Source organism: Misgurnus anguillicaudatus, chromosome 15, assembly GCF_027580225.2.
Source record: "Misgurnus anguillicaudatus chromosome 15, ASM2758022v2, whole genome shotgun sequence".
NCBI classification, from domain to species: Eukaryota; Metazoa; Chordata; class Actinopteri; order Cypriniformes; family Cobitidae; genus Misgurnus; species Misgurnus anguillicaudatus.
The window spans coordinates 1,766,874-1,790,558 of NC_073351.2; positions in this window are offsets into that span (position 1 = coordinate 1,766,874).

A 23,685-nucleotide genomic window follows, 5' to 3' on the forward strand; every position below is an offset into this window, starting at 1 on the left:
AAGACTTTAATTAGATTTTTCAGGTGTGTTTAATTAGGGTTGGAACTAAACTGCAGGACAGTGGCCCTCCAGGACCAGGTCTCCCCACCTCTTATGTAGTAGTAATTTGATGTACTCAAATTAATCAAGTTATTTGATCTGATCAAATTTTTTAATAAGGGTTGAATAAACTTATTTAACTTGCTGCTATCAACCTAGAAAATCTGAAAAAGATCAACCCAGTAACTTAGTTTTGGTAAACCATTCTCTACAAGCACATGAAAAAATAGGTTGTCAAGATTTGGCTCTCCTTATGATGTCATAAGGAGCTCTTATTATAATAATACCACCCCTTAATCCAACCACAGCATTGCCATTTATTGCAGAGAGAAAAGAATTTACCGAACAATTGAGTTTCAATTTCAACAAACCACCATCATTGTGATCTGTGTTTGCACTTTATCCGCTCATGTGCATTTTAAAGGACACACCCAAAACGGCACATTTTTGCACACACCTACAAATTTTAACATGCTATAATAAATTATTTATATGGTATTTTGAGCTAAAACTTCACATATGTGCTCTGGGGACACCAAAGATTTATTTGACATCTTAAAAAAGTCCTGTGCCATGGCCCCTTTAAGTTGTGCTTGCTTTAACAGCATAAAGTAAATAATATGTTTAAATGACTAAAAAGGTGAAAAATGTTACAGGAACAGAATACTTAAAAATTTAAGTTAGTAGAACTTAGTCATTTAGTTTACACTACTATATATATATTCAATTACACTGAGCATTGGAGTTTACAGTGTTCTGTAGTGGCCCCATACTTATGAGCATAGCGTGCATTTGTTAATACACGTTGTAGACAAAAATCTCCTACATTCATCTGATAATTCTATTAACCTCAGCTTTTATGCTAGATCAAATTGGGGTGGCAAGGCACGGATAACCTTGCATGCCCCGCATGCTGCTGTCAGACTGAACAAGACCAGGCAAAATCACAGTCCAGTTTTTTCTGGTCTTGTTCTTATTCATTCTGACAGTAGTAATGCTCCATCAGTAATCTGACACACACTTTACCCATCCAACCATCTCTACTCTGGCTTTACACACAAAAGCATGTGAGGAATGCCCACTACGGCTGAAAGTGGGTGGGGTCACTGTTGCAGCTATAACACTAGCCAGAGCCCTTGTGTCCCCAACCAAGTATGGCACAGGCCACCCTCACAGCACAGGGTTGCAGTTTATTTATACAGCTTTAGCAGACTATCGAACTAGGGCGAAAAGGGTCTTTACCCCCTTTCCCTATATCCTGTCACAACTGCTTTCTTTCTACTGCAGAAATTTGTTCATGCAAACGTCAAAGGAACAAAACTACTTTACTAAAGTAGTTATATGATGCGATTTCATGTTTTCCTTAGTCTTTGGAGTGTTTAAAGCTGTTTGTGCATGTAGAAGATCTGTAAAGTTGCAAAGATTGAAGTCTCAAAAACAAAGAGATATTCTTTCTGAAAGTGAAGGCTCATCCACGCCATTCTAAAACGCCTCATTCAAACACACACCAAAAATATCCACGTTGCTGTGTGAGAAGACTGGCATAACATTGGCCAAATGTATACACAAAGAAAGAAGGTGTAAGTTTTATTCTTGCTGTAGTATTGTTACTGCAGTTACCTTGTAGTAGAGATGTTGTGCTTTGGGAGCTGATATTTCAAATATTTTAGGGGTGTACATTTACATCTTACAGTTAAGGTATTCGGCCAATCACAATGCACTGGATAGCTGGCCATTCACGCTTTTCAGAACAATGAGGTTTGTAAACATTTACTTGTTTCAGAAAGGCGGGGCATAGACAACCAACAATAATATTGTATGTGAAAAATAATGTGTTATTTTAACTTTAAACTGCAAAACACATCACATACACATCATTATGTTCTTTGGGATAGAGATGGGACCCAGCTAGGTCTTATGTAGGTCTCTTAGCACAGATGGGTTGATGATTGAGCCTTAATGGGCTCCATATAGGGCTCATATGGGTTACATTTAGGCATTTAGCAGACGCTTTTGACCAAATCGACTTACAAAGATTAGGAAACAATAAAAGCGATGTGTCATTGTGAGGCAATAGTAAAAAAATATGCTAATAACAAGATACAAGTATTCACTATTTCTAAACAATACCTGTTGAGAGAAAAGAAAGAGTTAGTTTAGGTATTGAAGATAAAACATCTCCCCCTGTGTCAGACTTTTCACAGTTTGGTTTAGGGAGAACAAGAATAAGTCACTGGTCTGTGTATATTTTTGGGGTTGGCACTGTTTCAAGAACCAGAGTCCCGACCCCGACCAGTGGGCTTAACACTAAAAATCGATACCCACCGAGTGTCATCAATAACTGGTTGAGTAAGGGGAGATGGGAAAGAACCTGCACCAGCCATCTCCCTGATGCCTGTCTAGGCTTCATTCTACTCTTCCTCAGAAACCTCAGGAGGAGGGCCAAGCATATGATAACATTATGCTATACTTAATCTTTTATTCTTCACTCTGTGTTTGGGAATGAATAGCCAGATTTTTGGGTTTTATTAGTCTTGTTTTAGAGTTATGGCCTCGTTCAGTAGACTGTATTTTTATTTACTGAAAAGGGAGAAGAGAAAGAAATGCGGGCCATATCTGTGTCAAGTATTTGAGGGTTTTGGAGATGGAGGAGGAGGGTTTTTAATAGTTTTTTAAATGTTTCAGAAGATGTGGCAGACCGGATTGCAATAGAAAGGTCATTCCACCAGCAGGGAGAAGTGTAGAAAAATTAGCAGGAATATTATTTAGTGCCCCCTCAGTTCTGTAAGTGAGTTATAGCGACTTGTACCTGATAAACACTTCAGTCGGTAGCCAGTGGAGAGAGAGAGATGAAGAGCTGCGTTACACGAACCATATTGGGCTCCTGGAAGATGAGCCGAGCTGCTGCGTTCTGAACTAATTGGTGTGGTTTAATAGACCATACAAGAAGGCCAGCAAGAAGAGCATTGCAGTAGTCCAGCTGGGAGATTACAAGGGTCTGTCTGTTACAGTACTCCCCCCTCTCCCTAGGAGCATCCCACGCCGTAACAAACAACATCAAAGTGGAGGGAGTGGGGAGGGAACAACAATGAAATAAGTCAATAGAAAAGGGGTGGTGACGATGGTGGGAGGAGCCATGGAGGAGCCAGAAGAAGGAGAAGCCTGATGGAATGCCAGAGATCAGTCAGGGGGAAGTTGCCGGAGGGAGGAGCAATAGTGAAAAGATGGGACTCAACACCCTGGAGAAGTGTGTTGGTGATGACAGCCAGGTAGTAGGTGACCAGGGCGGAGCCAAGCAGACAAAGGGCCCGGGGTAAGCTGAGGTTCCGGAGGGCCAGGGTGGAGCTGACAGGTCTGGCGACTGAGGCAGAGGCGAGGATCCGTAAAGCCCGCGAAGGAGCCAGAGCGCCTGAAGACCAAGGCAGAGTCAGAGGGTGGGAAGAGCCCAACAAAGCAGGCAGGATGGATTGAAGAGGTGTAGCCAGAGGAGTATAGTCCAGAGAGGACGACAGGACCATGACGCACGTAGGAGTTTTCCTTACTCAAACATGTTCTGAGGGCAGAAAGAATGTGATTGGTTCACAAAAACGACCAATCAAAATGCTCGTTACTGGTTTAAGCCCTCGGCGGAGCCTCCAAGGCAGCTTCTGCAGTGAAGCAGTTCGAGCTCACCGTTGGTAAGATGAGTAGCGCAGATATGATAAAATAGGAATGAGACTGTTTTTGAATTCAGCTTGAAACGTTTCGAGCATTTAAGTGACGCGTTTTCACGTGTCCGTGGCACGACTTTCTTTTCGTGCCAGTTTCACGTATTGGTTGTTCAATTGTTTTTCCTATTTTCTTACCATTGTCGCTTGGGATTGGGGTTAGAACAACTTTGTTACATAAAATGATATCCTAACCCAACTCTAACCCCAAGCAAGAACAATTTAAATTTCTGACAAATAAACGTATAAACAATGCCATTCTAACCCAAACCCAACTTTATCCTCGCGCGAAAACAGTTTAAAAATGTGACGAAAACCACAAATCTAATCCCAATCCCAATCGACAATGGTTTGAAAAAAGGAAAAAAAATTGAATAACCAATACGTGAAAAAGAAAGTCGTGCCACGGACACGTGAAAATGCGTCACTTAAATGCTTGAAACGTTTCAAAAACAGTCTCATTCCTATCTTACCATATCTGCGCTACTCATCTGACCAACGGTGAGCTCGAACTGCTTCACGGCAGAAGCTGCCTTGGAGGCTCCCCCGAGGCCATAAACCAGCAACGAGCACCAATCACATTCTTTCTGCCCTCAGAACATGTTTGAGTAAGGAAAACTCCTATCTACGAAAAGCACGGCCACAAACCCAAAGTCTGGTATGGTGTTCCTGATTCTCAACCTGTGGACAGTGCTAAAAGGAAGTTTGGGAACTTAACTAACAAAGCACAGATGACAACAGGTTTGCTTGAGACAGCGCAAGCATTAAGGTAAAGCTAATCTTGCTTTTAGCATAACCGTCATCAATCAGTGATCTACAGTGTTTTCACCTCACGGTTTGGTATCAGCTCAGCTCGGTTGGAACCCTAAGCTTAAACTAAAACTTAATTCAGCGCTGCAAACCGACTGGCCAATGTCATCAAATTAACGCGAGAATCTGGGCGGCACGGTGTCAAGTTGTAACGAACTGTCACTCAGATCGGGATCCAGCTGCAGCTTTATTGAAGACAGTACTGTTAAACAAAGATACAAAACAGATTTCCACAGATTTCAGATCCATCTGGCCCTGCTTACTGTATAACTTGTTTTATACATTAGTCCAAGTCAAAAAGAAATTTTGTTCAGATAACCCAATCTCAATAATAAAGATTTATGTGAGGCAAAGAGGAGGAAGCTGCACAGCAAAAATTGGAGAGTTAAAATTTCAGTGTTAAACATTTCTGAGTTGAATTCAACACCCAAAGAGTAAATTTAACATATTTAGGGGCGGTTTCCCAGACAGGGATTGGCTTAATCCAGGACTAAACCTTAGTTTAAATAGGAAATATAACTAGTTTTAAAAAGCATGCCTTACTAAAAACATTACCTGTGTGCATTTTAAGGCAAAACAAAGGGCACTGATGTATTTTAAGATATGTAAGTGCCAGTTGTTTTCAATTTGGACGGCTCTTAAAAATGTTTTAGTCTAGGACTAGTCTAATCCCTGTCCGGGAAACCGACCCTTAGAGTAAATTGTTGTTCAGAGTTGGAGTTAATCTACAGAGTTAATCATGCCGGTGTTAAACTAACTCCTTGGAGATGTAATTACACTCCGCCCACACATTTCAGTCTTCCATTTCCATGTGTCCTGCAGATTGAATTGTAAGTACAACTAATTGTTTACACTATTTTTTTGTAATGCTCCACTGTAACTTTATCTTCTCTATCACCATCTCTGTTTGAAACCTAAAATTGCATTTTACATCTATCTTGTAAAGTTTGTTGGCTGTTTTATTTAAAGTCACCATCATTGTGATCAGTGTTTCCATTTCATTAGCTCATTTGCATTTTAATGGTCACAGCTAAAAATGGCACACTTTTGCCTGCACCTAAGTGGTAATTTTAACAGGTAAATTATATGTGGGGTATTTTGAGCTAAAACTTCACATTTGCACTCTGGGAACACCAAAGAGTTATTTTACATGTTAGAAATCTCATAATATGACCCCTTTAACACTTTTTTGAGTCAAATAAACTCTGGCATAGTGTTAAAAAATTAACTAACACTTTTATGAGTCAAAGAAACTCTGGCGAAGTGTTAAACATTTTTATCTTGAAAGTGTTCATTTAACTCTGATAGGTGTGGAGCTATATAAACTCTGAAAAAGTGTTGAAATCAACTCTGTGAGATAGTGATGGTCAACCCGGATCTTTTTAAGGATTCGGGTTATTCTGAGTCACTCACTAATATGATCCGGGTTGTGCGAGTCACTTGAGTCACTTGAATCACTTGGTCAAAATCTCCCAGTTCCAATCGCTAATACTAATGCAACCAAGCAACTCAGATCACGCATGCAGCTACGAGTCTACAACTCCTCTGCTCGCAAAAAAGGGCTCATGTGACCTGAGGAACTTGTAAAAAAAACATGCATGTCCGTGCTAACATTATCAATAACATAATTGTAAAAGTTCGGTGTATGTGTTTAGTTTCATTTCATAACGACAAATATATCAACACCACGTTTAAAAGATGTGAGGCTTTGTTGAATTGGGACGTGGGAGGAACGTGTCCTGTTTCAAATTGACTTACAAGATCCACGATAGGCTTCGGTTAATGCAGCCACACAGTCACTAAGCCGGGCAAGAACATGATCTTGTGAGTGAGTCCCAGACAGAACCGCTCGCCCGCTCCTGCACGGGTCCTGTGAGTGAACAACTCACGTCACTCTGAGTGACTCAGTCAACAAGAGGAGCCGTGTACGTCCGTCGTTGGAAATTACGAGTGAGCTTTTGGCTCACTCGGTACCTCCAGTCGACATTTGGTGATGTAAATTAACTCGTTGTTGCAAGTTATAGAACATATGGCAGCTTATGTGTTGTAATTCTGTTGTAAACATTTGAAGAGCTGTGTGTTTGATCCAATTTCTCATTTTTAAAGCAAAATCTGAGAGGACTCAACTGACTCGGGTTAATGGTCACTAAGGACTCGTGGTTCTCGAGTCATTTTAGGGATCGGGTTAAATGATCCGAGTTTCGAGTGACTCGCTCATCACTACTGTGAGAGTTAATTTAACACTGTTAAAGTCTGAGTTTACAGACTTTTTCAAAAGATTAGTCACTAAACACATAGGTGTGGTTTCCTGGACAGGGACAAGCCTAGTCCCAGACTTAAATGCATTTTTGAACTGTTTTAACTAAAAAACAGCAGGCGTTGACATTTTTTTGGGCCGATACCGATTTAAACAGACAACTTCTGGCCGATACCGATGCCGATACTGATATTAAACACTTGTATACAATACTATACAGTTGGTCTATTAGCTAGTTTATTTCTGCATCAAATAATTTTTAGTGAACATGTTTTGGATCGAATTAACATTCAACTGACCAACATAATAAGAGAGGCACAAATTAAGCTAAAACAAATATAATAAGACAGCATGACAACCTTCAAAGGTGGTTTCAGCTATTCAGCATTTATTTTATTAACAACATTAACTCATTTTTTACATATAATGGATTTCTTTATGCAGTTAATTAATAAACAATCGGTATTGGCCTTTCTCGTGCTATTGCCGATATGCCGATGGTTTCAAATTCATAAAATATCGGCCGATTAATATCTATCTATCTATATATCTATATATATCTATATATATCTATATATATATATATATATATATATATATATATATATATATATATATATATATATATATATATATATATATAAATGTGTTGTTTTTTCTCAAGATGCATACAAGTAATGTTAGTTAACTCTTTCGCCATCAGCGTTTTTAAAAAAAGTTACCACCCATTTTAATGCCTTCCAGAAAATGTTCTTCTTTAAATATATAAACATATAATATACCAAATGAAAGAACAGACCCTCTGCTTTCAAAAAAAAACCCATTTCATCCTACCTTCAGTAATTCTTTTGTAATCAGCTTTTGAATATGGGTAGGTTTCTGCAAAAACACCAGATTTTCAGCAAAAGTTGAGATAATTCCATTTTTTGTGACGGACTTTTCATAGAGAGCCCATTCAGAGCAATCTTTAAAACAGACATGGACATGCAGCCCCTTATCATAGCGCATTACTTCCGGGTTTAAAAAGTTGCGGAAGGTTAGGGATTAGGGATAATAGCGGTATTGCGGAAAGCCGGAAATACTCGTCATTGGCAGGGAAGCGTTTTCTCTTGATTGACGAGATATCTTAGGTCTAGTCCTGTCTGGGAAACCGCCCCAGAGTCTACTTGTTTGTTGCCACATGATGTAATTTGGAAAGCAAAATCCTATACTTCTGAAACATTTTATTAAAGAAAATAAATCACAAAATTTGCAACTTGACTATGGAGCCTTGCAATTTCAATTCTTGTTTAATTTTGACATTTCCCTCAAATATTGTTCACAAATCTGTTTAAATCTGTGTTATTGAGCACTTCCACTTTTTCCGAGATATTCTATCCAACTTACAGGCAGTGGCGGAACTAGAATTTTTTTAATGGGGTTGCCAAAGGTACTTTAGGGGGTCCATAGTCCATAAAAGAAAATGACGTGTAATCATAAATTAATCTTTTGATCGCATTATATGTAAACATAATAAGGGTGAATTTTAAATCTTTCTACTGTATTTCTTACATCTGATTACGTCTGTTAAAGGGATTAACCCAAAAATAAAAATTCTGTCATCATTTACTCACCCTTATGTTGTTCTAAACCTGTATTTTATTTTAATAAACACAAAAGAAGATATTTTGATAAATGATGGTAAGCACACAATCCATTGAATTCCATCATGTTGTTTTTATTCCTAACATGGAAGTCAATGGTTAACAGCTGTGTGCATACCATCAAAATATCTTCTTTTGTGTTCATCAGAAAAAAGAAATTCGTACAGGTTTAGAACAACATAAGGATGTAAAAATGATGACAGAATTTTCATTTTGTGAAGTATCCCTTTAATGAAACCAAAGTTTAGGAAATCTAAACTCCATGATAAACCTTAAACTTACTTCAAATCGCAGTGCTCAACACAAAGGATGTTTGGATTAATCTTTATTTACGAAGATACAGAAGATGCAAAAGTTTTCTTTTTTCTTTTGATATTTAATTAACTTTAATGACATATTTCAACACGTTAGGATAAGACCGAATGCAATAAAATGTTTATTCGTTTAAGACGTACAGTAACCAAATGTTTAGTATGAAAATCACCAAAACAGCTATTTTGACATATGAGTATTTGTCCGTTTAAGCCAAAAAGACGCGAACATGAAATCGTTTAAGCTCTGGCTGTGCACGCGCACTATTGACTACAAGTTCAATGTGGCAATCCAGTCGAATGAACAATCATACAGTAGCCTTACTAGCCTATAAAGATCACGTCAAGAATGAAAACATGGTGCTGTGATTTGTTGTAAAAAGAATTGGCAATCTTAGACTTTATTCAGTCCACAAGAAAATTACCACACTTCCAGCATATACGGTGAAATCATGTAGTATTAGCAAGCAATGTACGACTTCACTTACATAATTTTAAAGAGATTCCAAACATTATGTAGACATAACATTTATCTTCTGATGATATGAAAAGTATTCGTTACAGTAATTTTTCTGACGCGTTTTTGAAAAGACGTCACTGATGGAGAGATAACAGAACGCGCATTATGTATATTTTCTTAATTTGTGAAAAGCACAACATTTAGTTTTTATAGACACACAAAAAATGACACCCTGGACACCCCTCTGGCTCCGCCACTGCTTACAGGTGTGGCATATAAAGATGCTGATTAGACAGCATGTTTATTGCAAAGGTCACAATAAAAGGCCACTCTAAAATGTGCAGCTTTACTATATTGGCAAGTCCAGGGGGTGGGGGTTGTCCAAAAACCAGTCAGTATCTGGTGTGACCACCATTTGCTTTACGCAGTGCTTCTCCTTGCATAGAGTTGATCAAGTTGTTGATTGTGGGCTGTGAACTGTTGGTACACCCTCTTCAATGGCTGTGTGAAGTTGCTGGATATTGGCAGGAACTGGAACACACGGTCGTATACACCAATCCAGAGCATCCCAAACATGCCCAATGGGTGACATGTCCGGTAAGTCAGCTTTCAGGAATTGTGCACAGTTGCTTGCAACATGGGGCCATGTATTATCATGCTGCAACATGAGGTGATGGTCATGGATCATGGTCGATTGCACAACATGGTCGATTGCACAACAATGCGCATCATGATCACTGTATCTCTGTATCTACACTGTATCTCTGTATTAGCTGTGGTGCTAACTCTAGCATATTTACATTGTGTACTTGTACTGATGTTCATCAATATGCACTGTCCCTATCTAAATAAATAAACTAAACTAAACTAAATCTTTGCTAGTGAACACCAGCTAAACCAGCACCAAACCAGCACCAGCATTAGCACCAGCACCAAACCAGCATTGGCACCAGCTAAACCAGCATTAGCACCAGCATCCCAAGCTGGTCATACCAGCAAGACACAGCATATGGTGTGTTTTGGTGCTGGTATGCTGGTGACCACCTAAACAAACACGCCCCTACCCCAATAGAATCTGGACCTTCTGTTGATAGACCCGCCCCACACATACGCAACCCGGCAAGGATTTCGGTAAGTAGACACGCTCCTTACTGCTGATTGGCTGTAAAAGTGTTTCGGTAGTCGGCCCGTCTCCTTTTCCAAAGCGTTTTTCAAACATCATGGACTCCGCCTTTAAACCCAATTCTTCTACATTCTTCTACATGTACCAGAGTTATTTTCTGTTTTTCGATAGTGTTGTTGATACTGTTGATACTCTTACAGACACAATTATGATGATTACTGCATTATCTTACTGCTTTTATCCTGTCAGCAATAACCTGCTCGCGCTGAATGATGTGTCTTATTTGATAACTTTCAGTTTCCATGTTGCCAGATATTAGTACGAAAAACAAGCAAAAATAATTGGCCTTAAAATACAAAGTTGGTCCGTACCTCTGTGACCTCGTAGCTGGCTATGGCCATGCCCACAATGTGATAATTACCAGGTACACACACACACACACACACACACACACACACACACACACACACACACACACACACACACACACACACACACACACACACACACACACACACACACACACACACACAGACACAGACACACAGGTTCCCATGTTTTGTGGGGACATTCCATAGACGTAATGCATTTTATACCGTACAAACTGTATATTCTATTCCCTTCCTCTAACCCAAACCCTAACCATATTCTAAGAAGTATGATCACATAAGAATTACATTCAGATTACAATCCATTGCGTACATTGCGGTGACAAAATTCTGGTCACTTAACCCTCCTATTATCTTTTAAGTTAACGACTGTAAAAACATGACATAATACTTTTTTTTTGCTTCAGATTTCATGACTTTCCCTAATTTAATGAGAACAAGTCAGTAAACCAAAATGTAAACCCACATGATGTTTTTTCAATGTCCTCTACACATTTTATAAGTAAATAAGTAACTTACTTGTGTAAATTTAACCCCAAGCTCTTTAAGCTTTATAAAAAATAGGAAAATCAAAATTTTACTTACAGTTGTTTTTGGGTGATATTGAGGTCACTATGCTATATTTTTATAATATTCACATATTCACAAATTGTATACATTCAATATGTAAATATTATACATATTCAATATTCAAAAATCTTCCCCCTGTTTCAGAGATCTAACCTAACAACCGAACTGCGAAAACCACTTATTGTTCACATGATCCTAATTCTTATGAGAACTTTGATATTTCTGTGCCGTGGTGGAGGGGTAAACATGATTCTTATGGTTTAGATGAGAAGAGCAAACATAAAAGCCTGCACAGAAGCCTACTAAACTATTTCTCTTTGTGCTCTGTGGGCTCTCTCTTTATGCTCACTCGCAATTGAAAATGGCCTCTAAGCAAAGGTTTTCTGTCAATGAGATTTTGTCAGAGCTTTTTGACTGTAAAAGTGACATAGAAGAGAATGTGTCTGAGACAGACGATAATGTTGAGGAGGGCCCTGATTAAGAATGAGACTCCTGACCCTCTTGTTGTTTCTCAACCACCAGCAGACACTATACCTTCCAATAATGGAAAGTAGTTATAGTCCCACTCCCTACTTGAACGACAGGGTAGACTAAAGGCCGAAGTATAGTCCAGTTTTTACATGTACTGTACTTGAGGGTCCGCATACAGTGCGTGTGCCGCAATTTTCGTCATCAGAAGAGTGTGCACGTTATCAGCCATGTCCAATATATAAAATCAGCATTTAAGCTTTTCGTTACACCATCAATTGATTGATACTTATAAAGACTGATGTGACTGACTTGCCTACATTGTGTTGCTAATTTTGTCAGGAGTGTACAAGTTAGATTTTTTTTGTGGTCAAATTCATGTTACTATCCTTATATAGTAACATGAATTACTACAGATATATATACATGTCCTTATATCTGTAATTATTTACCCAACAGGGTTCGAGAATAAGACACAGTCGATCAATTTAAGTATAAACTAAAGACATATCTTTTTGACAAAGCATTCACATAAGTTGTCTAATAAATATACTCAAAAGATAGCTTGTCCGGAGAAGGCGTTCATTTATTATACTGTGTTACACTTGCATTATATGCATGTGAGCGGCCCATATGTCAATAGGATTTTGTTTCTCATTACCTGTCTTTTCCTCGAACCCAAAGACACTGGGACTAACAGACCCAGTTACTGCTGCCGTGAAGCTCATCACACAAAGCACTGGCATCCCATTATCGTGATGCCCTGCCTATGTCTGACCAGCGACCACTGACCACTTCCCTTTAATTTCTAAATTGTTTAATTCTTATTAAATCTTATAGTATAATATTTTGAATACATAGCACTTCATAAATAGTATTTTTTCCACTGGATCACCTAATTTGTCCAGTAACAAACAATTGCTTTAACTTTTAATTAAAAATTTAAAAAAATCTTTAATTGCCATAAGTAAGGGATTTGTCCGGTTTTTGTACTTAAATTGCTATTGTGAGTAGGACGACTCTTTTGCTTGTTTCAAATGTAATTTTAAAGCTGGCAATGGAGGCTTGAGCCGTTAGTAGCATTCTAATGCAGCTATTACAGTTTTTTTCGATTGCTAAACGACAGTGGGCACAACTGGAGCTACATGTGCAAAACTCTAACTACAGTCTGCACTACCAAAAGTCACCTGAGCTAAACTGTACATATCACCTGCAAAACTCACTTCAAGCAACACAACTCTAAACACATGACTCAAAACAGCTCAGTGCAGCCAAACACTAAACACAACCCTCAATGAGATAAGACACACTGTCACTCACAACACACTGAGAGGAAAAACACTAACATCAAACACCAATACACAAAATACTAACTTTTTATCTTTACAGATTGAACAATTTCAGTGACTTCATACAAAGTAATGTTTTCTTCAAAGAATTATTTATTTGTTGATTGATTTATCACATGATTTATTGAAATTTTTAGAACAGAACAATTCTTTAAGGTAAATGAAAATTAGCAGTTTGCTTCAATAGTTTGTAGTAATTTATGGAATTACAGTAATGAGGAAAAAAGGTAGAAACTAAAAGTACATACTGTAATTCAAACAAATAAATGAGGGGCTAATCCTGCCTCTCTATAGCATCAGGCCACTACCTGCCACCCTGCCCCCTCGCTCGAACTGATTTTGCCCAGTGGTTGATGTCCTCAGGGCAACATTATGTTGACCCTGGAACAACATTTCAATCAACCAATCAGATTTCAGAAATAAGATTATAGTTTGTTTTACGTAAATTTAAGCTTACAACCAAGATTAGCTGTTTCTAGACCATGGTTTTTGACTTATCCGGTCCCTCTGATTTGAGGTTTGGGTTTTGTTTTGGGTTGGGTTTTGGGGTTGGTTTAGTTTTTACTTACAAAAATGTGGGCCCTGGGAAAACACAATATGTTGCCCTGAGGACATCAACCACTTGGCAAAATCAGGAGAGCCCTTCTGCTTCCACAAACCCGTCATTTCCAAAATTTGTCTTTCTGAGCTATACCTATCATAATTTTTTATATATATATATGAAATTGGAATTTATATTTATATGAAATTGCAATCAGCAGTGTTTGAAAGGCACAAGACTGAAATCAATTCTGTTTTGAATGTTTGGTTCACAGTTTTGACAGCAGTGTGTTAGCATTTGAACAAAGTGCTGTAAATCCACAGTGTTGTGCAGGTTGTGTTTAAAGTCATGGGATAAGTGTGTAAAGTTTTGAAAACTGTGTTCAAGCAATGAAAAACGATTTAGAGTTTGGTCCACATGAACTGCTGCTGTGCAGACTGTAGTTAGAGTTTTGCACATGTGACTCCAGTTGTGCCCACTGTCGTTTAGCAATCGAAAAAAACTGTAATGAAGTTATTAGAGAGAGAGAGAGAGAGAGAGAGAGAGAGAGACAGAGAGAGGGCGAGTGAGAGAGATGTTGTGTGAACGAGGCTACCTCTGTGTGTCTCTAAACAGCGCTGTTATTGCCTCTGAAAATTGTATGTCATGTTGTTTTTGTTAGTCCGTTATTACACTTAACTATGCAAAGTGATATGGAACTGTAATGAGGTCAAGAGAGCTGCCTGGAACTATGTTCCCTGTGCGTTTCCCAGAAAATAATTGCACACCTCAGATTGTTCATCAGCCAATCAGATTCAAGCATTCAACGGACCCGTAGTATAAAATTTTATAATAAAGTATTCAATACATACTATACAATATATTCTATAGGATCAGCTAAGTCTGGTTCTCTCTCAATGGGGATTTTTTCTCCCAAGGAAGTTTTTCAACCCCTTGGGAGTCAGCTGTCAAATAAATCGTTGGTATCCTCGAAGTACATATGTGAAGTTTTAGTCAAAATAGAATATAGATAATTTATTATAGCATGTTAAAATTGCCACTATGTAGGCATGGGCAAAAATGTGCCATTTTAGGGTGTGTCCTTTTAAATGCAAATGAGCTGATCTCTGCACTAAATGGCAATGCCGTGGTTGGATAGTGCAGGATAAGGGGCCAGTCACACCAAAAGCGCTTTAAACACTTGCAAACGCAAGGCGCGACGCACTGCCTTTTTAAAAAAAAAGAGCAGTGCGACGCAGCTTTTCATATTGCTAAGCAACCACAGAGTCAGCTGTCTTGTCAATCAAATATTGAAGCGTGAGCGCTCTTTTGCTGTTAACTGTCATATTAGCAGAAACTTTAAAAAGATGGCGCTTGCTCTGACCTTGTTTGAGGGTGAGAGGTGCACAAACACGCAGGAGAGAGTGAGCGAGTGGAGTCCGGTTCTTCAAAGCAACTGTAAACTTCACTCACCACAACGTAAGGCCCGCCTCTCCCCTCATTCGATTGGACAATGGAAAGACGCGAATGACGTCGGGCGCTTCTCCGCTCTCAGCGCTCCTTCAAAAACGCGTGCGCGGCAGGCGGCAAAAAAAACGCAAGGCGCTCGGCGCGCATAAACAGCGCGCAAACGCGCCCTGCCCATAGAATATCATTCAAAAAAGGCGCCTGCAACTGCCATAAGCGCTTTTGGTGTGACTGGCCCCTAAGGGGTATTATCCCCTTCTGACATCACAAGGGGAGCCTAATTTCAATGCGCTTTTTAACATGCTTGCAGAGAATGGTTAACCAAAACTAAGTTACTGGGTTGTTCTTTTTCACATTTTCTAGGTTAATAGAAGCACTGGGGACCCAGTTATAGCAGTAGTTAAGTTTTTTCATGGTATGTCTTCTTTAACTTAGAACTTTCTTCTATACAAAACATTAGTACTCCCCTTAGTAGTACGGTTTAATCTTAGCCGCTGTATATTGCTACTTTTGTTGTCCTCTGATTTTTCTATGTTTTCTCTTGTTTTTATTAATGTTAACAATTACACAATTGTGAAAAGCGCTATATAAGTAAAAACTACCATTGGAAACGTTGATCAGTTTATTCATATGGTGGTCATGATCATAATAATGAAGTGTGCACCTCTAAGAGGATTAATTAAAGTACATTTTAAAATGAGCAAGCATTGGCTGGCCATCTACATGTAAAGTCAACCTGGCAGCGTCCAAGCCTGGTTCAACTGTGATTGTGAGCCCACAAACAAGTGCAATACTAAGTGAAGAGCTATACCAGAATATCCAGACATCCACAGGACCATTCACCACGTTGATTGGACTCCGCCATTGGGCCAATGGGTGGTCCCTCTACAACCCCTTCCATCAGTCATGTTGACTTTATCTTAAATGGATCATGCATCTATATTTCATTGTCCATGTTGAATAACATCAGTGTGTAAAATGATTTAGTGATTATTGATATTCACGTTCATTTACACAACAGCACCAAGTTCAAGGGGACATTTAAATATAGTTTAAGTCCACACTTCACACTGGACCAAGATATAAACATATATCCCAGTTAAAAATTCGGGACACAAAATCTAAACATGTTTACGCTTAAAAGTACACTGCACGGTATACTATTAATATGTTTTACAAAGGTTTGCTGTTAAAACATGCAAGCTGTGACAACATAAGTCATTACTAAATAAAAATAACTGCACATTTGTACTTTTCAAAGGATACACTGCCGTCATGGTGAATGTTGACACATATACACAACAGCTGGAATTGAATCACACACATGTAGCTATCTACTGTAACTGAGCCGACAGTAGTGCTGGCTATTTGTGCTGGTGTGGGGCTTCCTGTCTAGACTGGAGGAGATAGGGTTAATGAAAACTCAGGACCGTCACAGGACGCTGTCTACAGTATTCTGTGGTTGAACCTCAGCTTCAGAGAAGAGGGACCATTTATGAGACGGTCTCAGAATAAATGGTGGTCAACAGTTCAGCGCTTTGGCCCAGCGTTTTCTGTAAATATAGATGAGAACAGCCAGCCACAGAGAGAATGTGTGAGTGCTTGAAGTGGCCAGAGGAGCACCTGGACAGTGTTAATCACGCGCTAATATAAACATTTCCTCCGCTGAACATTCGGCAGAGCTATTTGCCTCTACACAGCTCACTATCCTTCACTATAATCCTGAACACACACACACACACCCAGCGAACACACTCTAAGCTGAGCTGTTCATCTTGCAGACATGTTCCAATCGTGAGATCTGTTTCTGGATCATCGCTCCAGCAGTTCATCGTAGTGGCAGTTACTGCAAATCTGCTCTTATAACTTGTGTGGCATACTTGTTTCACACATAGTTGTGTTGCACTGTGTTAAGCATGCACACAAAGTTGCCTATAGCCTCTGCACAAATTACACAACCCTTAAGGCTGAATTGCATTGGGCCTAGTTGAGAAAAGCTCTAAAATATGTCAAGCCAAATCACCAATTCAGATACTTTAGTCAAAGTTTATGCACTGATAAACCAGATAACTACTGCATAGTGTAAGAATATTGAGTTTATCTACCAACTTCACCATAAATACAAGAGATGTGTTTATAAATAAAAATCAATAAACGGAAACAACTAGCTAATATTCTTGATATTTTTATTAAGTATCTATTAATAGGAAGGGACATATTAAACTTTAACTTTCATACAGAACAGGTGGAATTTTGTAGACTATATTTTTCTCTGAGCTGCAGAACTTTCTTAAAAAGATAAGAATGAAACAGCCATAAATTCATATCGGTAGGAGGGTTTAAGATTCTATTTAACATGACATGATAATTTAATAATTAATGTATTCAGACTCTGTAGCATACAATCTTGTTTTTTTTTATTAACACTTTCCTCCTTTATTATTTATAGTTTGCTCCACGGTGCCTTTTTACCACAGTAAATAAACGACCTTCATATGACCCCATTGTGTTGTTGTCAGATCCTTTTCCTTCCTTGACAGAAAACCCAGAAGATTAAAATTTACCGTCATGTTTCACAGACAATCCTTCTCCCTAAAACTGTGTCAAGAACCTTTTCCTAACCTCTGGAGAGCAAAACACTCTAAATCATCTCAATGGCTTACAGCCATCCATAGTCTTATCTGCTGAAAAAAACTGGACAAGGTTACTGGATCATTATTATTCTACTTTTTCTACCGCTAACCTATCCTTTCCATTTTTTTAACAATCACCATTATGTTTTCCCTGATTGTACTTTTATGTTGTGTAAGTGTGCGTTTGTACATGTAAATGATTTGCAATGTTACAAGTCCACACTAACACATGCTATCTCCTCTAACAGAAATCACTTTTCTTAGACTACAGTGAAAGTCTGATTTGCAGGCTTGCAGTTACTTTATCATTTCTTTGTAGTATTTCACTCATTTAAATCTCTTGATGAAATTGATGGCAGTGGTCTTGGTGCGGCATCTATCTGTAGAGCAGAAATCCGAGACACCCAGCGGAAGTCGCAATGGTTTCTGTGCGACCTCTTTCTGTAGGACTGATGTCGCGATGGCCTCTGTCTGTAGATCTGATATTGCGATGGCCACGATGCGGCTTCTGTCTGTAGATCTGATCTCGCGATGGTCTAGGTATGGCCTCTTTCTGTAGATCTGATGTCGCAATGGTCTCGGTGCGGCCTCTGTCTGTAGATCTGATGTCGCGATGGTCTCGGTGCGGCCTCTGTCTGTAGATATGATGTCGCGATGGTCTCGGTGCGGCCTCTGTCTGTAGATCTGATGTTGCGATGGTCTCGGTGCGGCCTCTGTCTGTAGATCTGATGTTGCGATGGACTCGGTGCGGCCTCTGTCTGTAGATCTGATGTCGCGATGGTCTCAGTGCGGCCTCTGTCTGTAGATCTGATGTTGCGATGGACTCGGTGCGGCCTCTGTCTGTAGATCTGATGTTGCGATGGTCTCGGTGCGGCCTCTGTCTGTAGATCTGATCTCGCGATGGTCTAGGTATGGCCTCTTTCTGTAGATCTGATGTCGCAATGGTCTCGGTGCGGCCTCTGTCTGTAGATCTGATGTCGCGATGGTCTCGGTGCGGCCTCTGTCTGTAGATATGATGTCGCGATGGTCTCGGTGCGGCCTCTGTCTGTAGATCTGATGTTGCGATGGTCTCGGTGCGGCCTCTGTCTGTAGATCTGATGTTGCGATGGACTCGGTGCGGCCTCTGTCTGTAGATCTGATGTCGCGATGGTCTCAGTGCGGCCTCTGTCTGTAGATCTGATGTTGCGATGGACTCGGTGCGGCCTCTGTCTGTAGATCTGATGTTGCGATGGACTCGGTGCGGCCTCTGTCTGTAGATATGATGTCGCGATGGTCTCGGTGCGGCCTCTGTCTGTAGATCTGATGTTGCGATGGTCTCGGTGCGGCCTCTGTCTGTAGATCTGATGTTGCGATGGTCTCGGTGTGGCCTCTGTCTGTAGATCTGATGTTGCGATGGTCTCAGTGCGGCCTCTGTCTGTAGATCTGATGTCGCGATGGTCTCGGTGCGGCCTCTGTCTGTAGATCTGATGTCGCGATGGCCTCGATGCAGCCTCTGTCTGTAGATCTGATGTCGCGATGGTCTCGGTGCGACCTTTGTCTGTAGATCTGATGTCGCGATGTCTCAGTGCGGCCTATGTCTGTAGATATGATGTCGTGATGGTCTCAGTGCGGCCTATGTCTGTAGATCTGATGTCTTGATGGCCTCGCTGCGGCCTCTGTCTGTAGATCTGATGTCGCAATGGTCTCGGTGCAGCCTCTGTCTGTAGATCCGATGTCGCGATGGTCCTATTTTAACGATCTAAGCGCATTGTCTAAAGCGCACAGCGCAACGTCTAAATGGGCGTGTCCGAATCCACTTTTGCTAATTTAACGACGGGAAAAATGGTTTGTGCGCCGAGCGCATGGTCGAAAAGGGTTGGTCCTATTGTAATGGGAGTATTTTGGGCGTAACGTGCAGTAAACCAATGAGAGTCACAGCTCTCATCCCCTTTAAAAGCAAGTTGCGCTGGCGCTATGTCTAATCCCTATTTAGATGACGGACTTTGTAAACTGAAAAACTAAGCGGAGGAAGAAGATCCCCAGTTTAAGATTAATGTTAAATAATTGTGTTGTTTTTCCCTTATATTGAAATTGTTATTTTTTTTTTATTAAAACCTTTAAAACCCGTTTTCTTTTAGTCATGGAAGTAAAAAAAGCAGGCTTGTAATTGCTTTAAATGTATGGCTATCCAATATCATCAAAACATAATTTACAAGTATGTAAGATAAGGTTTGTACTCTAAAAATACTTTTATAAAACGGTTAGTTCCAATCCTTGATTCTGATTGGTCAATAGGTGTGCTTTATTCATGATAAAACACTGCTATGACCGCTTCACCCAACAGTTCTATTTAATATCACTGCGCCCTTAGCAACATCCTTAGCAACACATAAACATATAATGAGACAAAGTCTGAGAAAAGTTTGTTGTTTTTATTTGAGCTTTCATGTTATTGTTCGCAGTCAGGGACTATTTTTTCTAGCGGAAGGAATGCTTTTATTGATTTAACTTTATGAAAGTTGCACTAATATTTTTTTTTTACTTTAATATTGTGTAGTAACCGTTTTATAAAAGCAATAAGGTACTCGAGGCAAGTGCTGTATCATGAATAAGTAATGGCGATACAGCACAGCCTCTCGTACCTTATTGCTTACGTAACAAACAGGAGATAAAGAATTTTCAAACGGCTCTCCTCACGTTTCAGCACTTTGGACAGCGTTTTTTTTAGCAAAGAGTTTTTTTTAAACATTACTAAAAAATGTTTCTCATCTCACCATATCCACAGGTACAGAGTCATCACATACAATAAATCCGTGAGGTAGCATTAAAAAAAACATTTAAAAACAGATGCATTTGTTCAAAGCAAAGCATTTATTTACTTACCAGACTGCAGGTGAAGCAGCTCTTTGCGCCTTCTAACATCTCATAATTAGTCCTCATTTATGTCCAAGAGACTCAATAATAATCCTTTACATTCAATCCTTTAATCTTTCATATTTAAAAGCATTTTTGTGCTGCTGTGCATTTATGTACTTTGTGATAAGCAAACCCGCGTTGTCCTCTCGTTTATAGGCGCATATTACTAATGCGCTCTTTAAATAACATAAAACATATTGCGTCATTGACTTTAGACTTTAGACCAGGTTTTTGTTGGTCAATGGTGTAGTCTATTTTAGTTGCCTCAAAATAGCAACGCGCCAACAATGCGCCTGAACACACCTCGTTTTCAGACCAGAACGCCCATGAGCGCAAAAGGGGACGCAAATGCATTTGCTATTTAAACAACGTGGCGCTAAATGTGAAAATTAGGGTGGAAACTAGCAAAAGACACTTGCGTCGCGCATTGCGCTGCATTGTGCCGGGTGTAAGATAGAGCCCTAAATGTACTTTAATTAGTCCCCTTTAGAGGTGCACACTTAATTATTACAATAATTATTTCTTACTAGAGTTCATGACCACCGCCATAGGAATAAACTGACTGACTTGACAGTGTCAGTTTCCTTAATCAGTTTCCTATGTACACTTAGATGTAATAATGTTAAAATAATCAGAGGTTGATTGCTCACCTTATTTAGAGGGGCCAGAAAACTATTTTGTTATCAGCTGAATGAATTCCAAAACGGTAACAATCAAATGTTTAACTCTAGTGGAGCTGGAAAATTAGCATATTTTCAAAAGAAGTGGAGTGTCCCTTTAAATTTGGTCGAAGCCGTCAAAAGCAAATGGGTTGATAACCTTGCTCTGCTACATGCTAGAGTGCAAATACCTGTTGGTGTGTGCAATGACGAGAAGGGAGCATAATGTGTTTTCAGTTAATTACTGTGAATGGCAGGCTTCACACTAGCGAGTGCCTTGTACCTATTAACGACTACACCATGGTTTAACCCTAACCCTTACCCTAAACCTAACAAATGAGATTAGCTGCTGCATGGCAGGACTGTCAGTGAACAGGTTAGGGGGAATAATTTTGCATATTACAGTGATGATTTTGCTCTTAGCACGTGAAGAGTACGTTTAATTTATGTTTTTGCACTGACTGATTATGCTTATAACTTATGTGACATGACTCCAAGTCAAAGTTTAAAGGAATATTCCATTTTCTTAAAAGAAAAATCCAGATAATTTACTCACCACCATGTCATCCAAAATGTTGATGTCTTTCTTTGTTCAGTCGAGAAGAAATTATGTTTTTTGAGGAAAACATTCCAGGATTTTTCTCATTTTAAAGGACTTTAATAGAGCCCAACATTTAATACTTATCTCAACACTTAACAGTTTTTTTCAACGGAGTTTCAAATGACTATAAACGATCCCAAACGAGGCATAAGGGTCTTATCTAGCGAAACGATTGTCATTTTTGACAAGAAAAATATAAAATATCCACTTTTAAACCATAACTTAGAGTGTTTCTCAACTCAAGTCTTCACCCCCTTCAACTCCCAACTTCTATAACTTCTGTTATAGAAGTCTCCCTATATAAAACACTTGATTCAACTCATCAAGCTCTTAGTGTGTTAAGTAAGGAATAATGTATAGGCAGCAGGTTGTTAGCGCAGAAATACACAATAGCAGAGGGTCTTGTATCACACTGAAGGGGCTTAACAGCTGCCTGTACATTATTCTGCTTATTACACTTATTACACATAAGTAAGCTAAGGAGCATTAAATATATATGCTCATTTTTAATGAATGCAAACCTTCCGCGAGGAAAACCTGTTTACTTTCGGGTTTAAGACGTTCAAATGTGCACTGTAAAAATACTTTGCCGCATTAAAAATTTTTGTTAAATCAACTCGGATTTACAAGTCATTTCAACTTACTATTATTTATCTTGACTAGAGATGAGTTGTTATAACTACAGGTGAGTTGTTATAACTAATAAAATTAAGTTGATTTTTCTCAACTATATTTTATAAGTTGTGACAACTCATCTATGTTGACATGACTTATAAATCTGAGTTGATTTAAAGAGTAACTAAACCCTAAACCAACTTTTTTTAGTTAATGATCTGTAAGAATGATGCCTTATTAGTGCTGTTCATTGATTTTAATAAGTTTTTTGACATTTTGATATAAAGTGTTTCAATACTACATATGGTGTAAAAACGAGTGCTGCCCTCTTCAGGTTGAACGGTGGCTACTGCAGTTGAATTTTCCTATTGGATGTTGGGTCCAAAAAATATCCTGTGATGTGAGCTCACCACGCCCTTGTTACGATCTCATCTTACACTTGGTACGAGCTTAGTTCGTCCCCTCTATCTTCATTGGGATCTGCCCACTTTTCTTGCACTTTTCAAATATGGCCAGTGGGTGGAGTCAGGCTCTGACCAGGGGTTTAGTTACGCTTTAACAAAGTATTTTTTACAGTGTGACGAACACACTATTTGGTTTAATCATTTGTAAATATAATGTCATATATGTTATTAAAATATATATTTCTATTTAATTTGTGCAATATTAAACTTTATCTGCCAAAATGATTTGCAGCATCTGGGTTACCATGTGTAATTAGTTTTGAGCGGATGTTGCCACAGAATAACATACACTTGAATGTCACGACTGGCCAATCAGAATCAAGCATGTTAGAGCACCATGTAATAGCGTGGGATATATTTCAAACATTCTGGAAGAAATTTCGATGAGTTGACTCAAATGTATTTTCCGTAATCTCTGTGGGAAAGGGGATCATGGATAGTGTAGGAATTGGGTTGCTAGAAATTCCTTGGTTGCCAGGAATTTCACTGCTTCATTGTTTAATTAAACATTTCCTTATGGATATAATAAAAAATTAATTTTAGGACAGACAATAAGAAATTTGAAAAAATATTGTCCCCTTTAAAAGCAAGTCTAGTTTACGTTTGGGGACACAATAGGAGACAGTTGTTAAAAAACAGTGGTTTAAAAAACAACAACATAAAAACAAGCTTTGTACAGTTTCCCTGCATTTCTTCACATTTTTG